Below are 22,063 nucleotides of genomic sequence, written 5' to 3' on the forward strand. Positions count from 1 at the left end.
GGACTCAGGTGTCTGCCCCACAGCCTGTTTACACAAAACCACTGGAATTTTAACTGATGAATTGCATCCTTTTAGGTTTTCTGTGTTTTTTTGCATGTATATTGTCTAAGATGTCTACAGTCCTGCTGTGCTTTAAAAAAGGTTATGCGTCATTAATATGCTATCACAGAATACGGCAAATTATTAGTCTATTAGTTGGTAGGCGTATATGCTTCTCAGATATCACACATCATAATCAGTTTGCGTGAAGTAAAGTAACTCTTTAATGCGTGATTGTTTCCTATTGACTGACATGGGGCCTGGCACTTTACAGACCATCACAGCTATTTATTAATAATGAGTACATGGATAAATATACGAGAAGGGAACAAACAAATGAATGAATGAGTGGCAGGTTTAATCAAAAAGCTCCAGCTCAAATGGCAAGGGACATAGAGGTCATAATGGGGGAGAAAAAAAACCTATAAATTGGGAATATGACAGAATATTTCACAACCCACTTATTATGTAAGGAGAAGCTAATATATTAGCAGAACCTATTTTCTTCTCTTCCTTTTTTTTTAATTTTTTTTAACGTTTATTTATTTTTGAGACAGAGACAGAGCATGAACGGGGGAGGGTCAGAGAGACAGAGGGAGACACAGAATCTGAAACAGCCTCCAGGGTCTGAGCTGTCAGCACAGAGCCTGACGCGGGGCTTGAACTCACGAACCGCGAGATCATGACCTGAGCCGAAGTCGGGCGCTCAGTCGACTGAACAACCCAGGCGCCCCTCTTCTCTTCTTTTATAGGAGCTGAATCTATATATTGAAAAACTTGGGCAAACATGAAAGCATACTGTTATACGTGACAGCAGATAACAATGATAAAAATAGTTATTTCTTCAATATCTACATAACCTAAAATTTCAACCAGACCAGTTCTGCTCTCCATTTCTAGGTATCCAAATGATGACTATTCATCTCCAGTATCCCATAGGTACCAGAAATAAGCAAAAAGGTTTGGTCTATCATACTTAGATTTTAACATAAGGATTTATGGTAACATAATTTACCAACAACTTTGTTCAAGGGGAAAAAAAATTACCAGAAAAAGATAGACTAAAGAAGGATGGTATATCAAGAAAAGTACTATAGGGGGTAACTTTGACTTAATCCTGAGGGAACTCTAGAGACCGCGAAGGCCAGATCTCAGAGCTGCTCTGCTCGGATACAAGGGGGCTGGAGTCTGTATCCTCCTGTATCTGTCAGTCATTTGGTTGAAGATCACCTGAAGACAGATGTAAATTCCAAGGCAAGCAGACTATTCATAGGTGCCAGCAAGCAGACCCCCAGAGCCAGAGGGGCTCAGAGCTCATTTTTGGGAGTCAGTATACTTAAGAATGTGAAAAGATCCAAGGGGTTATGGGCGGAGCACTGGAAACACCTGCTACATGGCTCAGTCCAAAAATGTGGAAGTCCTTCTCAACTTCACTTTTCTTCAGTTCCTTACATTCGGTCATGAAAACTCATTTCAACTTATTTTTCCAATTACACTCCAATGCAGGCTCTTCTCTTTCCCTTTCACATTGTCTTCATTCAGATTCTCCTGTTCTCTTGCCGACAAACAGTGAAGCCCTAACGTTACCCGTTGGCTGTCTCTCCCCAGTTCTTCATACCGCAGCCAGCTTTGCATTTCCCAACCACAAATGTGAACCAGTGACTTATCCATGAAAATTGTTATTCCTCTCACCGCCAAAGGGGTTTTGTTTGCCCAGTTTCCCAGAAAGACTTCAGTGTCTAATACGATTGAGCACTGGTATACCATGCCGGACTCCTTCTCAAAATCCTGGAGACTGTGCAGTAATGAATCAGTCTTCATTCTGATTCATGTCTTCCTATTTTACACCTGTTATCTCCTTCCTTCTAATGGCTTCACTTCATCCTGACTTGTGCACTATCCTAGATATAGTTCAGGAAGTTGTTCAATGGACATGCGCTATGGAGACTACTCTGATCATTCTTTCCCTCTACTTGCCCCCCCACTCCTACATGCACAAGGGTTAATTACTTAAAAGTATAGCTACATCTTTATTTAAGCTTCTATTTTTGCATTTAATAACTTGAATAATGTTTTTCAAGTAGGAGTGATTTTGTCTCTAGAGGACATTTGCCAATTTCTGGAGAAATATTTGGTTGTCACCATTGGGAGGGGAGCGTAGATACCAGAACATAAAGGATAGATGCTGGTGATGCTGCTAAACATCCAACAGTGCACAGAAGAGACCTTCCCACAAAGCACTGTCTGGCCCCAAATGCCAACGGTGGTGAGGCTGAAAACTGTGCCCTGGAATGAATGACATTATGCACCTATGGATGTCTCAATTATTCTCAAGGCTCCCCTGGGAAAGAGCTATGACTTGCTCATCTTTGAGTATCTAGGACCTAATACACTTCTGGGCCCTTATTGCCATCTTAGAAGAGTTCAGTGCAATTTATTACATTAAAACTAACATGTGAGAATATCACACTTGTAGCGAAACATGTGCTAAACTCTACAAACCTACACAATGACTCCCCACCGCCCCAATGTTTGTTTTCAAAGTTATTAATTTGGACAAATTTAGGACCTAATTTCTAATCACAATTTGTTGTATATTCAAGTGATTCAAGCTAATTCTCCCTTATAGTAATATTTTCATTAGGCTATTAGAAACACATACATATTTGTAATCCTTATTGGCTTTCCAATGAGTAGAATCAGGAAACAACTATATTTGGTGCCTATTTTTGCAAATGTGGAGCTCAGGTGGCATGAGAATAGGTACCTCTCCTCATGGCATGGCTGTCCTGCCATTTGGGGTATAAAATAGCCATGACTTTCATCACGTGACTTTCACAATGAAAGAAAAGCCCCCAAATGTGTCTTCTATGCAACTGCTTTATCTTTGATGATAAATCTATTTCTTTTACAAACATTTTAAAGGGCCAACTACACAGAACAATGCAAGATTGCAGTCTAATTCCAGTGAATACATATATACTACACAAATAAACATTGGCAAGAGAATCCATGCTGTGGCAAATAAATCAAAGGTTGGAATTTACATGTATTAAGGACCATTTTGAGAATGAATTTACTGAACAAAATCTTTAACTTCTGAATTTCTCTCTACTATGAGGAAGGAAAAGATTTGGCATTGAATAGAACTTAATTTTTTTTTTCCCATAGCATGAGATCTATCACACAAAGTACTATCCTATATTCAGATCTGAGACCATAGGACAAAATTTAGGATAATACCTTCCTTCTTTCCATCACGACATAACTTGGGTTCAATGGGTGGCAGTAAGCACAATTATTAAATAGATGAAAGAGAAAGTTCATAATTTGCTCAGTATCTAATTAATATTTAAATTCTGGCCTTACGGAAAGTCTCAGGTGGTGCAGTCAAAATTTATATTAAAATGCAAATGGGAAATTAAATAATTGAAGTTATTTGAAGTGTATTCTCTTTTTTTCATACCTGCCTCACTATAGATTGTAAAGACCAAGATAATCTATCTAGGAAATTATGGGACTTTTGTTAAAAATGCTGTTCTCATGCAGAAATTAATCATCTTTCTTTACTCCCTTAATTTTGGACTATTTCATAATTTTCTTTCTTCATGACAGTGTAAATGAATTTAAATTTTCTCTGTAAATAATCATCTCAAATGAAATCAATTATGAAATTTTCATTTAAAACCACACAAATCATGAATGAATGCAATAGAGGCAAAGCATATATATTTCTCCAAAGTAAGAAAATATGAGTGATACGAGGGGTATGTGCATATGAACCCTATTAATATAACGGCCTGGATTTTCTCATATACAATAAACAGTTCATTTCCTCCTCAATTATTAAGACAAGTTCAAAACCGAGGCATATAAAATACAAAAATACATTGCCATTGTTATCAGTGGGAAGCTTAGCTATCCCACTATTAAAAAGAAAGAATTTTGTTGAAAGGAAAATAGCAGAGAATATTTATTTAAAAAAAAATTAGTATACACAGAGAAGTTGGGAATGTGCTTACAATTCACTTTGGAGAAAAGAATGCATTTTCTTACAGTATTTTTAGTATTAGATTTTGTCTGAAAGAAACTTTTATCTTTCAAGAGATAATTGTGAAAATCTATAATCTCCTAATGCTTTTAAAAATGGGTAGTTTCCTTCATTTACCAAGCCTGTGGCTCAGCAAATACAGCAGAGATTACTTAGTAAATTACAGGAGTAGCGAGCTGTCTTTTTCTTCAGAGAAGCCACTGACATCTAGATTTTTTTTTTTTTTTTTGACTATCTGCCAGTTCATGAAAGTGAGTTAGTTATATATTCCCATCACTCTCCCAGGAGCCAAAAGATAAGAATAGCATCCCTGGTGTCATTGATGTCAGTCACACATACTAGACTGTGAGATTGTGCTTGGTAGGACATATGTTCTCTATGGTGGCTGAATAATTACCTTTTCCTTTCGGTTAACATTCATGGAGAAACAGAATGAGGAGGCTAAAGTCCTCGATCACCCAATAGATAATCGCAGCTATACAGCTGGATGTGGTAATGCGGGGCGGGGGACAGACATTTACTCTGCCTTTTTCCAGTTTAAAATATACCTTAGAAATTGCTCTTTTTATGGGAGGGCGTTTCTAAACTACATGGACAAATATGAATGACAAAAGCTAAGGTCTCCTCTCTAACAGGAAGACTGTTAAAGAATTATTACCCAAGAAAAAGATTTTCTTGGGTCTCACTGAAGTAGTGAAACTTTGTCTACGTGGATTGTAAGTAAACTGACCTCAATCATCTATTTGGTCGTAGGGACATAAAAAATATGGCTCTATGACTTTATTTTGCACCTAAAACCTATCAGGGCTCTGTTATAGGCACTCAGGAAAACTCAGAATTGCTCTCTGTTTCTTATCTGCCTTCTATTCTGTACCTTTTCAAATCCTCAAGGACAGGTCTGAGTCCTAATGTCTGGTTTAAGATGTTTTGTGAAATTTAAGAGAAATACGTTGCTGAGCTTAAGTGGGGATGCTTGTGGACTTTTTGGATCTCTCCTTCCATGGGCTGGTTTTATGATTTTGTAATGGAACTAAGGCAACATCCAATTCTTGGTCATCCGGAGAAGGTCCAGTAGGTAAAACTTTCTGAGTCAGACAGAACTGGGGTTTATTATACCAGCTTAGCTATTCGCAAGCCTTAAGTGGCCTTGAACGTGTTATCGATAACGCTTAGTTTCAGCATTCACACTTATCAAATAGGGAAGGAATAGCACTTATTGTTCTGATTCGATGGGATACTTTGTCTAAAGTGTCTGGCGTAGAGGAGGTTCGTAAATAATATTTTTCTCTCCATCAATTGTTTTCTTCCCTTTGCTTTATAACTGAGAAATGCTGTTAATATCATAGTTCAGGAAACTTAGGAGTTAAGTAGCTTTTTTTCTTTTTTCCTTTTTGGTTGATTCAGGTTGAAACTTACTACTGTTATCCACAACGTTTCTCTGATACCAGGCATTGCGTTCTAAACAATTACCATATAGACATCTCGGACATTATCTGTAAAGCAATGATTTCTTCTTTTGCCTATTTTCTGATATTTGTGGCCTCTCATGGAAGCAAGAAGTACCTATATAAAATATTGTTCTGTTATTAGAAATGGAGTAATTTGGGGCGCCTGGGTGGCGCAGTCGGTTGAGCGTCCGACTTCAGCCAGGTCACGATCTCGCGGTCCGTGAGTTCGAGCCCCGCGTAGGGCTCTGGGCTGATGGCTCGGAGCCTGGAGCCTGTTTCCGATTCTGTGTCTCCCTCTCTCTCTGCCCCTCCTCCGTTCATGCTCTGTCTCTCTCTGTCCCAAAAATAAATAAACGTTGAAAAAAAAAATTAAAAAAAAAAAAAAAGAAATGGAGTAATTAAAATGAGTCTATTATTATTGTACACACAGTGTAATACAATAACACAAAAGAAGCCAAAGACGGTACTATTCTAGTCAGTAACAAAGGGAAGGGATGGATGAAGAATGTCATTACCATCAGGGCTATGTGCTGATTTGTGCTTCTAGGGCCATAGCATCCTTCACCCTGCCTTCCAAATCTTATTGTCTCCTTTGTATAAGAAGAAAAGAGAGGCTCTATCCTGGCCATGAGTCATTCTTCCCCTGTAACAGAAAGAGATTGCTTCTATTCAGGGGACACGCAGGGCTCATCACACACCATGAGGTACAGCAGTGGGCAATAATTAGCTTCTCTTTCCCATTCAGCTGTCATATCGTCTACCTCACTTCATCCTTTCATTCTTGCTGCTAACAGAAGCGGTAGGTGGGATTTTTTTTTCCTTCTTAAATGGGTATTTATGGAGATCAATATCTAAAATTCAACTAGTTAAGTAAAGCTACTAAAATACTTCTTGCTTTGCAGATGAATATCGTAAAAAAAGAAAAAAAGGTACTTCTATATGGCCATGTAAATTGAAAAATTGAAAATACTTTGTATCGTCTCCTTTCTCCTTTCCTGCTTCTTGCATAGAATTTGACCAGTGCAACTGTAAGCTTGTCTACTATGATGTAGGGGCTGTGCTAACGTAGAATAAAGGCAAGCCTGAACCCAGACTAGCATTCAGAAGTACGAGCTGAATTCTGCGGATGTCATCTCTTCTCGCCTAATCCTAGTCGTGTACCCACCTAAGTTACTGAGGACAAACACCCTTGTAACTTTCCCTGCTGATGCTCAGCCATCATCCTGAGCCAAGTTTCTTTGTTTTTGTTGCGGAATCCGAGGTCCAGCTTGCTCTCTGGATGTTTTGTGCTGTACCATATACAACAGCACAAGAAAGAAACTATATGAAATTATTTACTGAAGATTTTCCAGCAGGCCAGCGTCTCATGTGTCTGCAAATAAGCATACAGTGGTGGGCAAAGACGTAGGCTCTACTTCTCAAGAGGGAGAGCAAATGCATTCACATGGCTGGAGCTGCGAAAATCACATCTCTATATAAGATCTCTCCCACCGTCATAATCCGCAATTCTAGATGTAATTAAGTCACTCAACACCATCGTATGGCAACTGGTTTTCAGTCATGTGTAAGAAATATTGTAGCAATGACTTGTTGGAGTGAAAAGTAGAAGAGCGTCTGAAACGAGAAAGTTAGCCGCTAGCACTGCGCCTGAATAAACTGGTTCCAACCCAAGAAACTTCTTGATGTAAAGGCACTCCGAGCCCCCATATCTCTGTGTCCAAAGCCCCTCAGGACAACCAAGGCATGTTTGTCTGAATGCCGGTTTCTTGTTTCTTCAAAACACAGCCTGAGAAAACTGTGCAGCGCAGGGAGCGTGCTTTGGGAATTGACACCGGGGAACGGGACTTGAGAGTGACGGTAGAAAAGGAAGTCAAGGGAAAGTCAGTCATGGGGTACATTATGAAGGTGATTGCCTCTGTGCACTGGCCACTGAAGCCACCTGAGAAAGCACTCACCCTATGGGTCATATCCACTTGTCCAACCGTCAATGTCCTTTCACATCCAGGTTGGTTCTCATGTCAAAAGAGCTGTTGAGTTTCCACTAAGCCAGAGTGCCATCGCCAAGGTCTAGGAGAGAAGCAGCTACAATGAGGCGCTTGTTTCCCCCTGTGCCCAGAGGTGGGCTAAGGACGAAAGAATTCAAAGTTAGGCAAAAAGCATATAATAAAAGGGCATAACACCTCCACTCCCAGCACCATTCAGAGAAATTCATATCCTATAAAAAGTCCCAGCCATCACCCAGTCAAAAAGGGGGTGGCCAGCTGTGGTGACGAGGCCCCGCGGAGTGTAGAGTTAGGAGCGTGGGGAAGAACATTCTGCAAGAGCATCTTTGGCATCGAAGGTGAAGGGAGCAATATTACTTTAACCCCTGGATCAGCCCCCGTATTCTAGCTACTGAGGACACTGGGCCATACCTCTATCGAGGAGTAGTGTGTGTGATGCTTTATTCAGGGTGTTTTCTGGAGCTGTCAGCTGACTTCAAAGAAATGTGTCCTGGTGAAACCACTGGATACCGTAATCTTGAGTTGAACGTTGCACCTCTCCTTCTATGTGTCCTAGTGAAACCACTGGATACCGTAATCTTGAGTTGAACGTTGCACCTCTCCTTCTATCAAGCGAACCCCCTGTTTTTGGCAATGTCATGAGGAATGTCTTCTGGGTACATCAGATACCCTATCAGCATATGGATAGAGGTGCCTGCAGGTCCATTATGCAAAAACTCTTCTGGCTGATGGGAGAGGGTAGCTGACCTCTACTAGAAGACTCTTATCCAGCACTTCCTCCTTGGTGGTGGATACAGTCTGGTTGTTATGAAAATGACATGCAAACATCACCACGCTTCGTGCCCGTTCCCATAGATCTATGCACTTTGCATCTTTCCCAAACATCTTTGGCTCCAGTCTTCTAACCTTGCTTCTTCTGGGCCCCTAACAGAACACCCATCTGCACATGGAGTAGCCCTCCATATAAGGTAAATAACCAAGCACACTGCTAACTGCTCTGCTCAGTGTGAATATTTTCCTTGACCGTTTCCCTCAAAGGCACCCTTGATAGGCCTGTTGGGGAGCAGAAAAAAAACACGATACACAATCACCGTCTTGCGGCATGTTAACCCCATGAATTTGTGAACAAGGCCACTCTCCTTTACGAAGTTATTATGGAGAAGTCCCTAAAAGGCCACAGACATAAATTAAGAATGAAGCATTGATGTAACTGAAAATGGCGACAAAGGAATTGAAGTCACCTACACAATCATCATATCTTTGCCTTCTGGATCTTCTCAGGTCAGACCTCCAGTGCGTTATTTTCTATGCGGATTGCTACCGTGGCTGCCCAAGCCTGCCTAACGGTACTCGGAATACTCAGGTCGAAATGGGCTGCTCTGATTGCATAGAGTCAGTTCACAACCCCTCAGGAGTTTCCCAAGTGTAATCTGAAACTGGCCTCCATATGTGGAGGGAAGGGAGAGACTAAAGAGGCAGACCACTTCAAATCAGTAGGTGGCAGGCTTACTGAGCAAGGGAACTTCTGTAAGAGGCTTGTTTTGGGTAGCTGGCTCTATGCCCAGGAGACCTCCATATCTGCCAGGATCTTGAGTTTATAGAGATACCTTCACTGGGTTTAATATGTATACTGCCCTGATAGCTTCAACACCACGTCTCTATTGCAGCTTCTGGGAGTGGGGAAGGCAAGTAGAACACGCATTCCAAAAATGAGGGAGGGGATGGGGGACCTCCAGTTGCCCTGGTCCAGCTCGTAGGTCAACCAGCAGTCACACCTTCTCGATGACCTCCCCCAACTCTTGCTTCATGGTCAGGTGTTCAGCCCTAATGGGGACCAGTGCCATACCAACAGCTGTTTTTATTATTATTACTTTTAATGTTTGTTTATTTTTGAGAGAGAAACAGAGCGCAAGCGGGGTGGGGGCAGAGAGAGAGGGAGACACAGAATCTGAAATGGGCTCCAGGCTCTGAGCTGTCAGCACAGAGCCCGACATGGGGCTCGAACCCACGAACTGTGAGATCGTGACCTGAGCCAAAGTCAGATGCTTAAGCAACTAAGCCACCCAGAAGCCCCACCAAGAGCTATTTTGAAATAAATATTTCTCTGCGGGAAGATGCACACACTGGCACCAGTTCCTGAGAAGTCTGCTCTGTGACTCTGTCTTTTGGCTTACTAGAAAAGACTTTGTCTTTTGCACACTACTTCATCTGCTCAGATACCTCTAGCAGGGTCAAACCTCGGGAATCATGTGGCACGACAGCTTGGATGGCAAGTTAGAAATATTAGAAATCACTTTCTTGCTCAGGGACCTTGGGTCACCTGATAAATTCATCGGAATAACATTCTAGACATAACCTATGCCACCTCCGGAATCCAAAGAGGCCCAGCAAGCTTAAAGTAAGTTGTCACAAATGTGCAAGAAATGGCTTTGTATCTTAGAAGAGATCTGTCGGCGTGAAGCGTACTATCAGAGCTTAAAAATGGTTCTTGGTGTAGCAGATCCCTTAGTCTTTGTGGACCGTATTCCCCACCCTCTGGAATGCATGCACGTGTCTTCTTAGGGTCCCCAGAATACCACTTCCTGATTGGCATGAATACAGTGAGCATGACTGCATTAATATAGTGAGCGATGTGATGTTCTGTAGGAAAAAAAAGGTGGCAACTTCACCCCCCACAGATGATATTGTAGCAGAGGAGGGAAGAGTAACCACCTCTGAGGGAACACGGAAAATGTGCACTGTCGCCCTTTTCACATTCGGGAAGATTGTTAAAATATAAAACAGAGAAAAGGAAATCAGAAGTGTTCACACTGGTAAATTTTCCACGTAGAGCCATGCTTATAACTAGCACTATGGCAAAGTAGACATCAGTATTTTTCCAGGGTTTACCCTTCTCCCCGAGGATGACCACGATCCTGGTATCGAATGCCATAGACTAGTTTTGCTTTCTTCGGGGCTTCTTTGTATCTTTCTTCTTTTGTTTAGCCTTCTTTGTGAGATCCTCCCTGTTATTGAATGTAGTTGTAAGTCATTTACTCTCACTGCTTTAAAGGATTCCATTAAACAGATAATTATTTTATTTATCCAATTGTTTGTGCGCATTTGGATCTTCAATTTAGGGCTGTTACGGTGTTTCCAAAAGATGCTTGTACATATATTTTGTTAATAATTGATTTTTTTCTCTTGTATAGGCCTAGATCAATAATCAGGTGATAAGATTTGCAAATGTAGAGCTTTAGTTTATATTATGAGGCCATCCTCAGTTGCGGTAGCCCCAACTTATACCTAATATGCACGAAGCATGCCTTGTGATGGACGTCCTTCCAACACTATTGTCTGTCTTTTTTCCCTTTTGGTAATGTTGGTGGGTATTTAGAGGTGTCATGTTATGTGATTTTCACTTGTATCTCCTTGATAACTAAGGAACTGAAACACATTTGTATATTTATTGCCAATTGGATACCTTATTTTGTGAAGAACTTGCCCAATTAGTGTTGCCCATTTTCCAATTAAGTTGGCTGCATTTTTATTAATGCACAGTCCTTTGTGTACTTGAATGTGATTTGTTGGCTGTAATTATTGTCACTATCCTCTCCATGGGGCTTGACTTTTTAACTCTCCCACGGATGTCTTTTCGTGGAAGTTCTTAACTTTGATCAATAGCCACATACCCAGTGCCAGAGGCTGTGTTATTTGCATATCAATACCATATGTGACGTGCCAGCTGCAACTGAAGAACCGTCTGTTTAAGTTTATGATAATCCACAATTATCTGGCACAATTTGAGTTTTTCGGTGCCCAGACTGGGAACTAAATGTGGATTTTTAGAGCACACTACCACCACATCCTTTAATTTCTTGATAATAGCATTCACATCTTTAATTCATCCTCATAGGAGTTTGCTTGTGTAATGGAGGGAGAGGAGGATTTCAGGAAATTCCACTTGGCCTTCCCCATCTTACTAGCTCTTAATTCACAAGTAAAAAGTCCATGGAGTTCTTTTCCTATAATCTATACATTTCAGTGACACAATAAAGAATAATGACATAATGAGTGCCTGGACGTTTTGGAATCAGAAGGACGTGTGCCAGAATACTGTCATCACCTGGCCCTCTTGTACTTTCCCTGTAACCATCATGATGCTTTGGTTCTGCTTGTATCAGAATCCTTTCAGACCTGGTACCCAACAGCCTTTGGTTACTTCAATGAAAGGATTTGGGTCCGATAATTGACTTAGGTCAGGAAATGACTCATGGATGTTATAACTGCCAGGGCTAACCTCCACATTTTGCTGCCGTCTCTCTTTCCTGATCATAAGTCAAGTGATATCCAAACTGGGTCGTCATCCATCTAATCTCTAAGATCACTAATCTATTAGCTATTGGCAAAAGTCCTTGTAGGTCAAAGCACCCTGGTTGTCTCACCAGTCTTGCTGCCCCTTTATGGTAATTACCTTCACCTTGCCTTTGTCAGTTAATTACCACCCTGGGCCTCTGGTGATCTAAAATCCGATTATACACAGCAATAGATGGAGAGCCTAGTTCCACAGCAGCCTTGCCTACTGTCAACTCCAGCATAGAGAAAGCAGTTACTTCTTTTCGAGGATGTTGCTAGATAACTTACCTAATAACCTACTTTACTTACAGCTTTAGCACACGAAGCGGCTGGTGTCATTTTTGGAGAACACAGGTGATGGGTATCCTGGTCTCACATATTAAATCTACTCTAACATCCCCACATCAACATCTGTGGGGCATCTTTTGTCTTTTACACTGTCTACCATTCATTGTGGCTTCCACTGTGTCCAACACAAAACTATCCCAGTAACCTATAAGGAATAGTTCTAGGTACTATTAACCACACATTCAATATGAAATCATAAGAGTATATACCCATGTCAATAAATATTCCCTTATCTGCCCTGAAATCTCCGTTTGGTCCAGCCACTTCAAGATTCAGTGTTAACATATAATCACCTGTTTCCAGATCCCAAAGCTCTTTGGTAAATAAATGGTATCTTCTCATAGCAGAGACATAACTTAATAGCTTAGGATTTATTGAGATGAGACCAAGTTATTCACCTGGAGGTGATAATGAAAAAATGAGAAAGATAAGGACAGATTTTAGGAGATCTTAGAAAGTACCCATCTCAGGGGAGGGTTCGTGATAATATGAAGATGCGGGTTTATTCACCCCAATATCTCTGTCCCAAGATTCAGCATCCCATTCTTTGGATCAAAGTCAAATGGCACCTGCATCCCATTCTTGGCATCAAAAGCAAAGGGCACCTGCTGAGGCTGAACCTTCAGTGCTTTTGTACATTGGGAGCTATTATCAGGTAGCTACTCCGTGGCACTTATAATTACTATTTCACCATTTCATTCAAGTACCACCACTGACAACTAAACCAATGCTCACTTTCCACCTATCAAGCTCACCACCAACTCAATGATAAATAGGAGACAATTACACATCAGGGGTTACATCTTCCCAGCTCTCCCTAGTAATGGTCATTACTGACTCTGATACAAATCAATCAGGGAACCCGGTACTAAAAATCCCCTCCAGAAGATGTTCTTTCTAGAGCCAGATTTAAAAAAATATATTTTTTGAGCATTTTTAATTTATTTTGAGAGAGAGAGAGAGGAAAGAGAGAATCCAAGCCGGCTCTGCACTGTCAGCACAGAGCCCAATGCGGCGCTTGAACTCACAACCCATGAGATCATGACCTGAGCCAAAGTTGGATGCTTGACTGAGTGAACCACCCAGGCACCCCTCCAGAACCAGATTTATAACCAGTTCTTTTAATCTGATTTCCCCCAAGAGCAGAGCCTATGAAAACACCTTGAACACAAGGATTTTAATTTTGGAAGTAATCCCAAGCAAAGGAAAGCAATTGCGAAAAGCAAAACAGAGAAGATGGGGCAGTTAATAGACGGAATGTTGACCTGATCGCCACTGTGGGTAAATGATTGTATGTTGCTGACAACTGTCTAAAGAGTCTTGTAGAATGCACCTCAGAGCTCTCCACCGTAAAGACAGAAGACCATTTGTTAATCAGATAACTAGATAACCCCCTTCAGCAAGAGTTGCCCCAGAAGGGTTAATTCACTCCCACTTGCATTTTGTGCAAGGTTGTGATAGCTGAGAGAGAACCTACAGAGGTGTTCTGAGTGGCATCGGAGGTACTGAAGCAAGATGCTGCCAGTTTATAACTGCGATTGCTTTTGGCAGTAATATTGTCAGTAAAAAAGTGGACTGAGAAAATGTATGTGGTGGGCAGATGTTACAATTTTGATTTCAAGTTTTGTTCGATTCTCTTGTCTTAAATGCTTACTTGTGCTCTTCTGTCTTTTTGATTCATATATTCTAAAGACCTTATAGATGTATTTATAGACAATTTTCCCCTAAAAAATATTACAAATGGTGTATCAGTCAGAGTTTGGTTAGAGTGATCCATAAGTGATACAAAACAAGTTTCTTACAAAAATTAGACTTAATTTAGGGAGCTGGTGAAATGTCACAAGTCCTTTCCATCTGATCAGCCAGGCTGATGGCAGGGAAGAAGAATGGAATGTGAACTGGAGGAATAATAAGGGCAAGCTAGAACCTGCAAGAATAAGCTAGGACCCAGGAGGAAAAGTAGAAACCATATTTCCTGTCATCTCATCTGACATACAGGAGAATAATACCCTTCAACACAGAACTGCTCACACACATTGGTCAGTGCTCAGAGAAGCCAAAAGTGCATTGGCATGCCCACATGGACCTCATGCCAGCAAGGTGACCATGTCAACCCACGATAATTTGTAGGTATCATTTTACTTGGTGCCCAGCTCCAAACTCTTTAAGAAACGGTTTCTCCTTCTTTCAAATCTCATGTAAATTTCTTTCATGTATCATAAAGAAAATCAGATGCATGGTAAAGTAATTCCAGCGTAACTATATTGACCTATAATACGGCCATCACAGTCCACTTCTTGTCGGCATGGCACCCTCTTCTATCTTTATTAACTTCCAAACAGACAATAACAAAAGAGATAATAACAAAATCATGCTTGCCCCTAATGGAATTTAGTCCTCCCTGGTAGAACTCAAAGCACAAATAATCTATTCCCTCAAAGGAAATCCATTTTCTAGGTAATGGGCATTTTTTTTTTCCTAGCTAAAAATCACACTTGTCCTTTGATAGACCTTCTATCTGTGTCTTTATAATCTATTATTAACACATCTTCTGTCTTCCAGACATTCTTCTCCTTGCTGATGCTATACAGAACCAACCCAATTTCCCTTTGAAATCAGAACTGATCACCCTAGCCAGCGTGCTAACACCTTTGCTTACCTGTTGATTCACTATCATGAGAAACCCAAAATAACCAGGCAGCAGTCTCAACGGACAGTTTAATGGAATCATCGTTTTGCCCTTTGATAGAAGCCTTTTCCCTTTGGAAATTAAGATTACCAGATGGGTAGAAGCAAAAGTCCTGGAAATAGGAAACAAATATTTCGTTAGTGGATCACTAGAAGCAATAGTGAAAATGTCTATTATTATTTTCACTCCACGGGTTCCCAGACCTGTTAATCCTAGCTGTGGGAAAAATAACAACATAAATTAATCACAGATTCAGAAAATAGACTTGTATCTTGGAGCACATCATACTACACTTCAAAGGGCGGACATATAGTTGGTATAAGAACTAAATCCTTAAAAGACTGTGTCACTGTTCTAGCAAGCCAGTTGCTTGAGAATTATGGGTAACATAAAAGCCGTGATTTCCAAGAGTATGAACCCATTGCCATACTTGATCTGCTGTAAAATGTATTTCTTGTCACATGCAATCTTAGTGGAATACCATTGTGGTAATAAGGCATTTTGTAACCCTATAGATGAAGGTTTTAGCAGAATTATTGTGGGTAAGGTGGGTAAATACATAAAGCCACCCCACTGTATAAATACTCAGTTTGATTCTTACAGGATTTCTAAAGTCTATCAAGAAGGCAAACCAGGGGCGCCTGGGTGGCGCAGTCGGTTAAGCGTCCGACTTCAGCCAGGTCACGATCTCGCGGTCCGTGAGTTCGAGCCCCGCGTCAGGCTATGGGCTGATGGCTTGGAGCCTGGAGCCTGTTTCCGATTCTGTGTCTCCCTCTCTCTCTGCCCCTCCCCTGTTCATGCTCTGTCTCTCTCTGTCCCAAAAATAAATAAAAATGTTGAAAAAAAAAATTAAAAAAAAAAAAAAAAAAAAAAAAAAAAAAAAGAAGGCAAACCAGCCAATATTATTCCCTTCCTTAGTTTGGTGACAGAGCATTGAGTTAGGGAAAATATATAACATTTTTATGTTAGCATATCATAAAAACAATTTAATAATGCTCCATAAATTAATTATTGCTAATTTCAATATACATGGGTAGATGGTTAGGCATACTTCCATCTCCATTCAAAGAGATGTGCTAAATAAGGTCACAGCACATTACCTTATTGATATGGTCCCCATTATCACAGCTCTGAAGAAAAAAAATCTTCTATTTTAGGAAACAACATAGGTTTCAAAACAAATGATAATTTTATTCATCATATATAGTGTCAAATACTTCCAGTAAGAGAAATTTACAATGAGTTATTTCATGCTGTGTTTTATGGCTTTTTCTTTTAGTTGATTCTTTATTATGCAGAGATGATACCTTTTTGACTGCCTACTTCAAATCACCACATGTTTATCCAGGACAACGTGAAGAGAGAGGGTTAGAAATGCCTTTTCTAGCTGTCTCATGTTTGGATTTAAAACAAGCTTTGTAAATTATCAAGCCGAACCCTTCCTTCTGAGGGATTCATGGGATGTTAGAAAAACACACGATAGATTTTTGAACCTGAGAATTGTGATCCACCATAAGAATAAAACCGTGATCAATACTGTAAGGAGAACAAACTGGGTAGTAAAAAATCCCTACGTGGTTGCCGTAACCTTTTGAAATGACGTCTTTCGGTACTTTTTTAAGGAGGACTCGTGCATATCATGTTTTTGTTTTCTTCCTGCTAGAGCACTGAGAGATGATGCCTAGGGATGTGGAGAGCACAGAGGCAAAGGAGGTTTGCAGTTTATAACCTATTTCAATTTTTTGCTCCTAAGCGCAATGGGTGCCTTAGAGGAGCGTGTGCCACCTGTGACCACTGTCACCGATGATTTCAATAAAATATCTATACACAATAGGGTTAAAATTAAAAAAGATATTAGCCCAAATTGTTGCTTCACTTCTACCCCATGAGCTTTCCTGTACTGGAACATTGTGTAGAAAATCATTGGGATTATGTGCCCGGAGGGACAATTTTCCTACTGTATAGAGTTAGATTCCTCTTCAAACCCAAGCAATGGCTGTTCTGTGTCTTCCAAATCAAGAGCGAAGTCCTCACACTGGTGTTCTTGACCTTCTGGCTCATAACATTTTTCTGTTCTATCCTCTTACTCTCCTTTAGAACAATCATCAAGTCAGACTAAATTACCCCCTTTTCCCCAATATTTCTGAATTTACCTACACGTTTTCCTTATTCTCTTTATAGTATTTTCCTTGAATGCTCAGTAATGCTTTATAAATATATATATATATATATATATATATATATATATATATATATCGAATGTCTATTTCTAATACCATCTCCATCAAACTTTCCTGATCCTTGATAATGGATATAATCTTTTCAACTACAAAAACAGCCATCTTTTTTCTTCTCCCCTCATTTTCTATGATAACATATTTTCTATGATATGATTCATTTTCTATGATAACATATTTGCATGAGTCAAATGTAATTGATATCTAATTATATGCGCTAACCTTAAAACTAAAACTGCCAATTATTTTACCAGCAAAAAAATGGGTTTATTCAGAAATAGCAGAGAACAGCAAAGTAGGAGGAAGCTAGGGAAAAACCAAAGGCAAGTTTGGTGAACAAAGGAGAGAAATGTCCTTTTATAGAGAAAAGAAGGGAGGTGGGTGGGACTGTTATTAACTAACAGCCCATTGAGTAATCTGGGAGCCGAAAGTATATCGGCTTTTTGTTGGCTGATTTGTGACTGTCTCTCAATGGCTGGGCTCTTGCTGGGGTATCAAAGCAGTATTCAAGTTCAAGGTCCATTTCTTGCTATTGGAATTGACTGGTAGGGCTGAGAGGTCCCCCTGCTGGTCTCCAAACTCCATTATAAATGAATTTCCTTTTAGTTTCCACCTCTGTAAAAAAACTATAAACTGGCATATCTAAATGGTGTGACCTCATGAACTTTCTCTAAAACTAACTACCAGAGTCTGTTAGTTGCATTCCCTGCATTGGACTATTAAAAATATCAGCCTTGAGATCACGTGTACCACACATATCAATGAGGTTCGTATTCGAGAATGTAAACTGGAACAAAGATTAGTTTATTTTGGGTATGTGGACAGTTTTACCCAATAGTGCTCTTGAGAGATTATTTTCTTCTACAAAAATCAAGACAATTCATAAACCTTTCCTATCATTCCGATAGAAAAGAAAAAAAGGCATTCGGAGATATTGGAAGGAAATTGAGAAAGACTATTTTTAAATGAAGGGGGGAAAACTCCAACCTCTTGTAGTTTCACATGGATGTAGGCAAGATAGGTCAACTTTGGTCATAATTCAAGACGCAGAAATTTTGCTGGCAAAGCCGCTGTTGCTCGTTAGAAACTGCTATAGACATGGTACAAAAATTAAAACCGTTTTATAATAAAACAAAAATATCAATCTTGATAAGAGGGAGCAACACAAAAGATGGTGATCCAATAGCACCTTAAGGTTTGAGTTAAATAAAGAGAGGGGTGTTCGTGAGAGGGGCAGAGAGAGAGAGAGAGGGAGACACAGAATCTGAAGCAGGTTCCAGGCTCTGAGCTGTCAGCACAGAGCCCAACGCAGGGCTCGAACTCACGGACCGCAAGATCATGACCTGAGCTGAAGTCACACACCTAACTGACTGAGCCACCCAGGTGCTCCTTGAAGGGACATTTAATCATGGTCTCAGAATTCCGCAATTTAGTTGTGGAATATCATTAATTCCATATGTGAATTGTTTTATGTTTTGCTTTTTTTCCCCCTAAGTTGACTTATCTTGAAAAAAGAGTGTGTGTGAGAGCAGGAAAGGGGAGAGAGAGAGAGAGAGAAAGAGAGAGAGAGAGAGAGAGAGAGAAAAGAGAGAGAATCTCAAGTAGGCCCCAGGCTGACCATGGAGCCCAACTCAGGGGTCGAACTTAGAAACCGGAGATCACGACCTAAGCTAAAACCAAGAATTGGCCGCTTAACTAAGCCACCCAGGTGCCCATATTTTTCTTTTTAAATAATGTTCCATAATAAAATCTGTATTTTATTCTCCAATAGTATTTTAAGTAGATTAAAAAAATAACCCAAAGGCTTTAAGAGCCTTGAGTCCATTGTGCATGAACTCGGTAAAAACATTAGTAGAAAGGTAGCTAAGCAAGGCAAATAATTATTTGACTAAATCACAAGGCTAGAAAGAATTCTTCATGTTTCCCCTAATAACACGTTTGTATCTCTGAGAAGACTAAGCACTATGCTAAGAAATATTAGGCTGCAACGGATGTGAATTATTTACCAAGAAACTCTGGGGTGCCTGGGTGGTTTAGTCGTTTAAGCATCCCTTGATTACAACTCAGGTCAGGATTTCACAGTTACTGAGTTTGAACCCCACATCAGGCCCTGTGCTGACAGCGCAGACAGCTTGGGATTGTCTGACTCTCTCTCTCAAAAATAAAGAAAGAAACATTAAAAAAAGAGAAACAACTGTAGTAGACCTTTACACTTTTCAAAATAGGCTCTGATAACAGTGGGAGACTGAGGGCCTGCGTCTTGCTGCCTTAAAGTGGATGGCTTATTTTGATGTAATAATGGCGAACCATGTTATTTGTGGGATGCAATGACTAGATCGGCCACCGGTATTCAGTAAAAGGACTTAAAAGACAAAAAGAACTTTTGTCATGAGGCAAACCTCATTCCCCGTCCCTTGGAGTTGATCTGTGACCAACTGTCCTTGTCTTTCAGGATTGGAAGGGGTTAATTCACTTACACTATGACCACAGTTGCTACAGTTTCAAAGTTTCTATTTTTTAGTCCTGAATAGAAGAGCATAAGGGGATGAAATTGGAATCGTAATACGGTAATACATAAGTGAAGAGAATTGCATCGCGTTTTGGTGTAACGTGCAATGAAAGACCACACCCACTTTATGGACAATCTTTGAAAATGACGCTGCCAAATGATGAATATGCCTTTCTTCCTCTTCTGTAGTTGATAAAGGATGCTCTATGAGTTATGTGCGTGCCATACGCTACTTTAGGAATAAAATAATTAGCAGAAATGTGCCTCCGTTACTTTGGGGGACCAGTGAATGTCCCCTGATTTTCAAACTCAAGCTAATGTTAAAAATGAACATTTTCCATGTGGGCATTCCTTTACACTTGTGAGAAGCAGCTGAGGCCAGAAGCAGAAATGCTAATACTCCGTGAGAACAGCTGTTGTTAGGGTATTTCTGGACTAGCTGCTTACAGAAAGATTAAAGCTCACTGTAAAGCTTGCATTTTCCCCTAGCGTTCTCTGCTCAATTTCACAAACTCAAAAGGTTTGAGTAGGGGAGATCACTTGCAATGTGCAACCCCACTCAGGTTATTTCTCTGAACTACAACATGCCTTTACATTTTTCCCAGCTTGAACGCATCTCGGTTCATAGTGTTAAAGCCGCGAATTACAGTGGAAGCCACAAATAACTAATCTGCAGAAAATGAAAAATCCCAAAATAAGAAAAAGGAAAATCTGGAGTGAGGGAAAGAGCTCTGGAACTTATACTGTTATTGTTTCAGTCTCTGGAGACACACACACACACACACACACACACACACACACGTATATACAGACATGCACATTTGACATCTATTGAAAATGAAAATTGCTTAAATCTCAGCAAAAGCTTAGGTCTACACAGGGTGCTTGGTGGCTCAGTCGGTTAAGCGCCCGACTTCAGCTCAGGTCATGATCTCGAGGTACGTGAGTTTGAGCCCCGCATCAGGCTCTACGCTGACAGCGTGGAGCTTGGAACCTGCTTATGATTCTGTCTCCCTCTCTCTGCCCCTCCCCTGCTCATGCTCGCGTGCGCTCTCTCTCTCTCTTTCTCTCTCAAATATAAAATAAAACCAAAATAAAAAAAAAAAAAAAAAAAAAGCTTTGGTCTACATACAAAAACCCAGCCAATTAAAACAGTAAGATAACAAACAGTAAACCTGTTCACTATGACCACCAACCAAAACTGTGTGTTTTAACATAATATGAGTGGAGTGGTTGTTGCATAAGCACTTGCATGGTTTTACTCATAATAAAACATTGGCTAGAAGAAGTTTTGAATTACTTTCTCATTTAAAACGTATGGTAATTTTAGGTCCTAGAAATAACTGTATTCAATTTAATCGTTTTAAAACCGGTTCTTATTTGAAGTCTTTTTTTCAATGTAAAAAAATAGAAAATGCAACCACAACTATAAATGTGATATATTGATTATATGATCTATATTTTTAAGAGCTTGATGTATATTATATATTGACTTTTTGATAACAAAATATATTTTAAAAAGTTTTAATAAATTTCAAAAATACAACTGCTGAATAATGCCAATCAGCCAACAAAACCGCAAATGTTAATAAAGTATCCACTCTATTTGGGGTCTTCTGGTGACTTCAAGTAACAGAATCACTATTCTAAAGAAGCATTTAATCAATTCAGTGGGAGAAAAAGATTTAGGTCCCCCAGTTACTCACCATATACAGAATTCGAGGAGCACCTGGATGGCTCAGTTGATTAAGCATCTGACTTCCACTCAGGTCATGATCTCATGATTTGTGAGTTCGAGCCCCGTATGGGGCTCTGTGCTGACAGCTCGGAGCCTGGAGCCTGCTTCGGATTCTGTGTCTCCCTCTCTCTCTGCCCCTCCCCCGCTCACACTCTGTGTGTGTGTCTTTCTCTCTCTCTCTCTCTCAAAAATAAATAAACATTAAACAACAATCAAAAAAAAAAAAAAAAAAAAAAAAAAAAAGAATTCCAGTCCAGGGCACTTGGGTGGTTCAGTCAGTTAAACATCCGATTCTTTATTTCGGCTCAGTTCATGATCTCATGTTAGGCCCTGACAATGTGGAGCCTGCTTGGAATTCTTTCTCCCTCTCTCTCTGCCCCTTCCCTGCATTTTCTCTCTCTCGAATAAACTAAACAAATTAAAAACAAAAAACAAAAAAAAAAAAAAGAATTCCAGTCCTAAACTGTTCTCTATAATAAAAAGTCCATGAGTTCATAAGTAAGAATATCTAATCTGATTTATAATTGTGAAGAAGAAAAACTTCATAAACAAAAGACAACGGCTTGGTCTGAAAGAATTAAAATAAGCTGAAAGAAGTCAGGGGGAAAGCATTATTAAAGTAGTTCAGAGTAACTGAGTGATCTCAAATGTGGCTAATAGATCTTG

This window comes from Lynx canadensis, chromosome D3 (assembly GCF_007474595.2).
Source record: "Lynx canadensis isolate LIC74 chromosome D3, mLynCan4.pri.v2, whole genome shotgun sequence".
Classification (NCBI taxonomy): Eukaryota; Metazoa; Chordata; class Mammalia; order Carnivora; family Felidae; genus Lynx; species Lynx canadensis.